Consider the following 7,042-nt stretch of genomic DNA (forward strand, 5'->3'; position numbering starts at 1 on the left):
TTTGCCGACCATTTATATTAAAAATTTTTGTTCAATTTATTATAAGTAATTATTCTCTTAATTATGTTTTTAATTATTTTAATTCTATATATTTTATCTCTTCTAAATTTTCTAAAAATGCATCATTCTCAAAATTTTTAAGTTTTTACCATGTAAATTTTAATATATTATAGATTTTATCATTTGGAATAATATGATATGATTTCATTGCATTTTTTAGAGGTTAAAAATGTGTATAGAATTTTTTGTGCAAAATAAATAGGAAAAAAGACAGTGAAATTAGGTTGAAAAGTGATATATTGTGGTATGACATGATAAGATTGTAATGTAATATATAATAAAATGATTGATAGGATTGATTCATGCAAGAATGTTTACTATTAATTTGAATCTAAAATAATGTATGAATATGATTTACTAATTGATATTAATTATATAATATGATAATTTTATGTAATATCTTCAAGATTCATATGGACCATTGACTAGAGTCAGTAGATGGGAGTCATATGGAGATGGAGATTGAATGAGAGTTATAAAGAGTCGAGACAATTGATTCACTTTATTAAATGGGAGTTATAATGAGTACACATATTGGAAGTAATAAGGGGCAGCGGATTAGGAGTTATAAGTGTAGAAGCAAGATACTCTTTCTGAATATTTGAATATTATTATTGATATGGATACTATAAGAATATTTTTTTATGTTTATTTACTAAATCCTACATCTATATATTAGATATTTTTCTTGTGTGCCGCTAATCATTTTAGGTTTAGATACACCAAGTAGTATTAAAGAATAAAGACTCAATACATTGTAGCGTCAGACTATAATTAAGTTAGTCTATGCATAACATTCTCTACTTTTTTTATTTTTTTTATTCTTGTTTTGTATTAGGTGTATATTAGCTAACCAATCATGCAAAAATATAATGGGGAGTAAAATTGAATAATTAAAACTTTTTGTCAATCATATTGTACTATCGAAATCATATTGTATGATGTGTTCAAATGGGAATTAATTTAAATTTTTTAATTAAATGATATTAATTATTATGTGCTTTAATTAATCATACTTTATGACTACTATATCGTATAAGATGATCAGCTATTTTTCAAAATCTCATTGTTAAATCTTAATTACTTAAAGTTTAAAATTTAAATTGAACTGATCGTATCGTATGAAGTAGTTTGTAATGTATGAACATTAAATAATATTGCATAATTTAATTTTGAGGATTAAAAAAATCTAAATAAATCAAAATAGCATTAATGATCATACTATTCAAATATTATCATACTATATGATTCAATCGATAACTCACTAGGTGAACCTTAGTTCATTTTTAATGATCTGTGATTTGATTGAACTAATTATAATGTATAATCATAAGTTAAAATTTAAAAATTGGGATTTTTTGAGTTCCCACTTTATAAATTCTTATAATACTTTGAAAGAAAGGAGTGCTTTAATAGTCAGAGATGTTTTCTTTTTGGGAGAGAACTTAGAGAGTCAACTTCATAAGGGAGAGAAAGGAGGTGAGGTTGAGAGAGGGGAAGTGCCTTGAGGGGGTCAAGGGGTGTGAAGGGTCACATAATCACTCTGGCTTGCCTATACATTAGGTTCTCCAATTATGTTTTGGTGGAGCTCTTGGAGAGGAGCTCTAGGAAGAAGAGTTTTGTGTAAAAGACACACTAGATGAGGAGTCTAGAGATCAGCATCTTTGTCGGGTCGAGGAGGTGAGTCGAGAGATGTTATCTCTATCGTTACAAGGAGTATGAGGGTTGGGATCTCTGCTAGGTTGAGGAGGTGAAAGGAGGGAACAACATCTCTACTAGATCGAGGAGGCCAAAGGAAGGATTGACATCTCTGTCAAGCCAAGGAAGCAAGAGGAGGGATTAGCTTCTCCACCGTGGCAAGGAGGTGAGAAGAGGGAGATTCTTCAACGTATGTAAAAGTTATTCTCTTACTATGGTATTGGATAAAGGTTTCTCCACCTAGTTATGTACTGAAAGAGTTTGAGTTAGTGCAATATCCAAAGAGGATGATCTTTACGGAGTAGACATAGGTAAATTCGACCCAACCACTATAGACTAGGTTTTCGCATTCTTACTTTTCTGCACTTTACTTTTCTTGTAATTTATTTTACTGCACTTTAATTTTATTTTGGTTATATTTGTGAAAGATGCTTTTTATAATCTAGTTGAACTTTATTTTAAAAATCAAAAAAGAAAAAAAAAATTGTTTTCTATAAGTTTAAAAACAAACATAATATCACTTTTGCTTTTGATTTTTTGGTTTCAACCTTTTAATATATTAATTGCTTCTGCACATTCCAAGTTTTATTTTCATACAAATTAAAAAAAAAATTCACCCCTCCCCCCTACCCCCTATTTATGTGCCTATTTAAAAAAGATATGCATGTCTTTAAAAAGGAATAAAATAGTCTTATTATTGGACTAATTTGTTTTCTTTTTAATGGTTTGAGGGGCCAAAATGATTCTTTAATAAATTTTTTATCATTTTTTATCTTTCATAGAGTTAAGGGATCAATTTCGCCTTTTCCTCAAGTATAATTTATAGGCACACATAGATTCATGATAGATCTATTGCATTATATTTGAGGTGGGTATATGAATGATCTAAAATATTGATCATTTTATATAATTACTAATTGTTGATTCATAAGTTGTAATACTTGTATTGATTCACATTGCTCATTTCAATTGATATTATTCATATTGTTACCTAGTGATATTATTACATGTTTATACTTATCTGGATTATGATTATATGTATATTATTTATATTGCCTTACATTAATTATAATCGCAAGTTTAGGTGACTTGTTAAACTGTTAGCTCTCTTTGTAGTTTTACATACTTTTCAGAAAGAGGTCACAATCTAGTGGAGTGAGGCTAAATAGAACTTGTAGGTTAAGTTTTATTTTCTATATTTTTGGTTTTATTCCTTTATAATTGGAAATGTTAATTGATAAAATGATGTTGTAGAATGAACTCCTAGTTATTTTTTTATGAATTTTGGGAAATGAATATAGAATTGTAAGCTGGTGAAAAAGATTTATATTTACTTTCGTTCACTCATTTATACCATGGGATTATTAGAGGCTCTGATAGATTAATTGATAGATAAAATAGATAATTATTTTACATTAGACCTTGGGGCATAAAACAGTCTCACCCACTCCAATGAAACATCTAATAGATAAAAGCTTAGCTTAAAAAAAAAAAGATGCTTAGTTTTGTGTTTACCTTAGTTATAATATTAATGTGTATGATTTAAATCTCTATGTTTGGTATCAATCCTGGTCATCCATAAGAATCATAATACAATCACTTCAAGAATGGTCCTAAAATGATCTTTAAATTTTCCACTCCCAAAATTAAATAAAGATAAAGTAGTTCAAAGTAAGTGATATTCAAACAAACTAGATAAATATTAAAAATATTTTCATACTACAACCACATTTTAGAAGCTATAATCATATTAATTAACACATGCTTAAGGTTTTTAACGTGTTAGCAACATTTAAAATTTAGATAAAAGATAAAATCCTTTCTTATAAAGTAGAATATTAAAAAGCATCAACTAAGAATTCTCCAACATAGAAGTGAGTAAGTTATAAGTGTGATTGACTTCAAAATTCATTGAAAAATAGGTGAAGGATCAACTCTAAGCTGAATATAGTCCCAAATATATTTAAGATCAATGTTTTTTTAAGAGTATAATTTGAATATTAACTAGTCATTGATCTAGGGGTGAATATGAATGCACATAATAATATTAATAATGTTAATAAAGAAGATATTTAAAAATTGATCCATAATCCATTAGCCAATATTAATAAACTTGTTAGCTTTAACAACATTACTAGAGTAAGAGATGAGGAGAGAGTTCATTGACCCAATCATTAACCAATCATCTTGCCAAAAGAAAGAAGAGTCTTTGCCATTACCCAATTGAATAAAAGATTCAACATCCATTTGGCAGATATGAATTGTTTTGAATAGTGGATAATCCATATTTGAAACTATAATTAATGGAGATTTTATCTTGATAATTTCAGTCTTATGTACTTCAATTGTAAACTAGGTCATTTCTAAAAGGCAATCATAAAATACAAGAAAATTATGGGTTAACTTATACATATTCTTATAACCAATACCCCTTTCAAAGAAAGGCCAGTAAATGAAACTCGAATCAGACCAATGAATTTTTTTACAAGAAGAATAAAAAAAGCCAAAAACAATTTCTAAGAAGCCTATTGAACCTATTAAAAATACAAATAGTACAACTTATAGTTTGAATAAGATAGTGGGAAGATAGAAAATTAAATTTATACCATCCATGAAAAAGAAATTTAAATTCCCATGAAGAGAGTCACTTTTGAATAGAATTGATGAGATCATTAAAAAAAAATCTATTCCTCACCTGGTGAAGAGGAATACCCAAAAGGTGAGGAGGAAGTGTTTTAATTTCAAATCCAAAGTGATTAACCATATTATCAAATATACTATTGAGTATGTTTTTCGTGGGGATAAATCAGCTTCCGATATTTTTAATAGTTAGGCCACTCTCTTGTTCAAAGGTTTTAAGAAAATTTTTAAGAGTAAATATTGAGATAATGCCATTAGAAAAAATAATGATAACATCAGCAAAGGATATGTGAGAAATATTTATACCATGATGGTTAAGATACCTTAATTCATTGTTATTGAGAAATAAGATATCCAAATCTCAGTATAAGTAATCAATAGCAATTATGAACATATAATGATAAATAGAGTCTCCTTTTGAACATGTAAAGATATAAAGAAGCCAACTACTTCATTATTGATTCATATAGTAAAAATAAAAATATTTCTCAATGTAGTTTCAAATGAGATTGGCACTAGTATCATTTGCCAAATAAACAAAGAATATTATACAATAACTCTTGATAAAATGATCATAAGCCTTCATAATGTCCAACTTATAGATTATAACATTAAAAAAAAAACTAAATTTGTTAAAGTTAGATCTTTAGCCATTTTGGTCCAAGAACTTTTTCATGACCTTATTCATAGCGAATAGGGCAATAATTTTAGAAATGAGCTTACTGAATGTGTCCAAAGTCTAGTATGTCAAAATTCATGCCAAGCCTCAGGATTATGGGCTTTAGGTTTAAGACTTTTAGCGGTACTATTAAAAACTCTAGCCATTTGACTACCAGAGAAAAAATCTACAACAAGATGAATGAAATCTAATTTTATAATAACCCAATATTTCTAAGAAACACAATTGTAAAATCGCCAGACCTAGCATTAGAATCCTTGCTCATATCGAGTGGGATTAAAATGATTTCTAATTCAATGGGGTTGCTGGAAAAAGTAAATTGTCTTCTTCTCAGATATTTGAGGAATCAAATATTTCAGGGCCTTCTCATTCACTGCTAAGTGAAAAAATGATTTATAGTAGATGAAGAAAGACCAAGTATCTTCAATCCACTAACTACTCTCCAACATGATCATGTAGATAAAACTGATAGTTTTCCTTTTATTAATGATAAAGTGAAAATATTTATTATTTTTATTCTCCTCAACTAATAATTTAGCCCTAATTTTTTTCCTCCAATATGTTTCCTCAAGATCTTGGAGCTAAAGAACTTATAACTTTTTTAAAAAAAATATATATAAGATTAGTGTTAAGCCGATCAATGATATAAGCATTTTTTGTAGAAAGAACCTTAAAAAAATAATACCCCTTATAATTATTTAGGGTTTACTAAAACAATATAAAATTTCAATAATGTATTAATTTATAATATTTAAGCTATCAAAATAGTTATATTTAATATTTGTTACTCCACAAATCCCTTAAGCAAAAAAGCATCATAGATTAGAAAATTATATTAAAAAAGAATTGTTAAACCATTCTCATGAATTTGATAATTCTAGCTAATTTTAGTTAGAGGGGTTAAACAAATATCTTCAATATTTGTATTTATATTGTATTATGATTTTTGTATGAAATTAAATTGTTACACTTATAAAATAGGTCAATTTATTTTACAATTGTGGGAGACTTACATGTACACGATTCCCAGAAAATCAAAATTAGTATAATTTATTTTTTTTGGGAAATTTTGGGGAAATTATTATAATATAAATTACTAAGTTTTTTCCTTAAAGAACATGTAACATGATGAAATAAATATTAAACGGAGCCCATGCAAAGTGGGCTTCTAGTTGGGCCGTCAGTTGCAATGCCTAACGGAATTGGACTTTGAATCTATCTAAGTTGGTGGGCTCGTTCAAACTAAACAAACATTTGACGTGCTCTTAACAAGTTAATAAATCTAAGTGTTAGTTGTGCATGTTAAATATTAAATGCGCATATAAAATGTTCAGGAAGATGTTCGGTTTTATAGTGGAGTAAACCAATCGAGCCGAGTAAAGTAGTGGTCTTATCTAGCTAAGCTCGTCAGTCAGAATATCAGCCCGAACTCAAACTTAAGCTCGAATTGAGCTCAAAAGGCGAGCTCGAGCTCAACTTGACGCACTGCAAATGAGCTCATCAAGTGGCTTGATTCTGCACGCGAGCCCACATCCACGGTTCGTTCGAAATTCCCGCCCGCAAATTAGAATTCCCTCATGCGTTCGTCTTTGATTCGCATTCTGCCTCCCACCAGCTAAATATTAGTTTACGAAGAAATGTTTTATCATATAATTAATTAATGACGAGTCATCTTGCGAGCTCACGAACCAAGCCGCATCAAACTCGAACTCGAGCTCGTGGCACGAAAAGCTCGGCTTGCGAGTCCTTTTATGAGTCGAAATCGAGCCAGTTCGGCTCACTTATACCTCTAGTCTTTTATACAAAATATTGAAGAAAATGTAATGTAATTTTCTTATTAAAAATTCTTATAGAATTTACATTATATAAATGTATATATTGGAATATGTGCAGTTACATGAATAAGTGCTGCCATTTGTTGTAATGAATTTGTCATTCATTTTATTAATATTCTTTTCCCATACT

Source organism: Dendrobium catenatum, unplaced genomic scaffold, assembly GCF_001605985.2.
Source record: "Dendrobium catenatum unplaced genomic scaffold, ASM160598v2 fragScaff_scaffold_113, whole genome shotgun sequence".
Classification (NCBI taxonomy): domain Eukaryota; kingdom Viridiplantae; phylum Streptophyta; class Magnoliopsida; order Asparagales; family Orchidaceae; genus Dendrobium; species Dendrobium catenatum.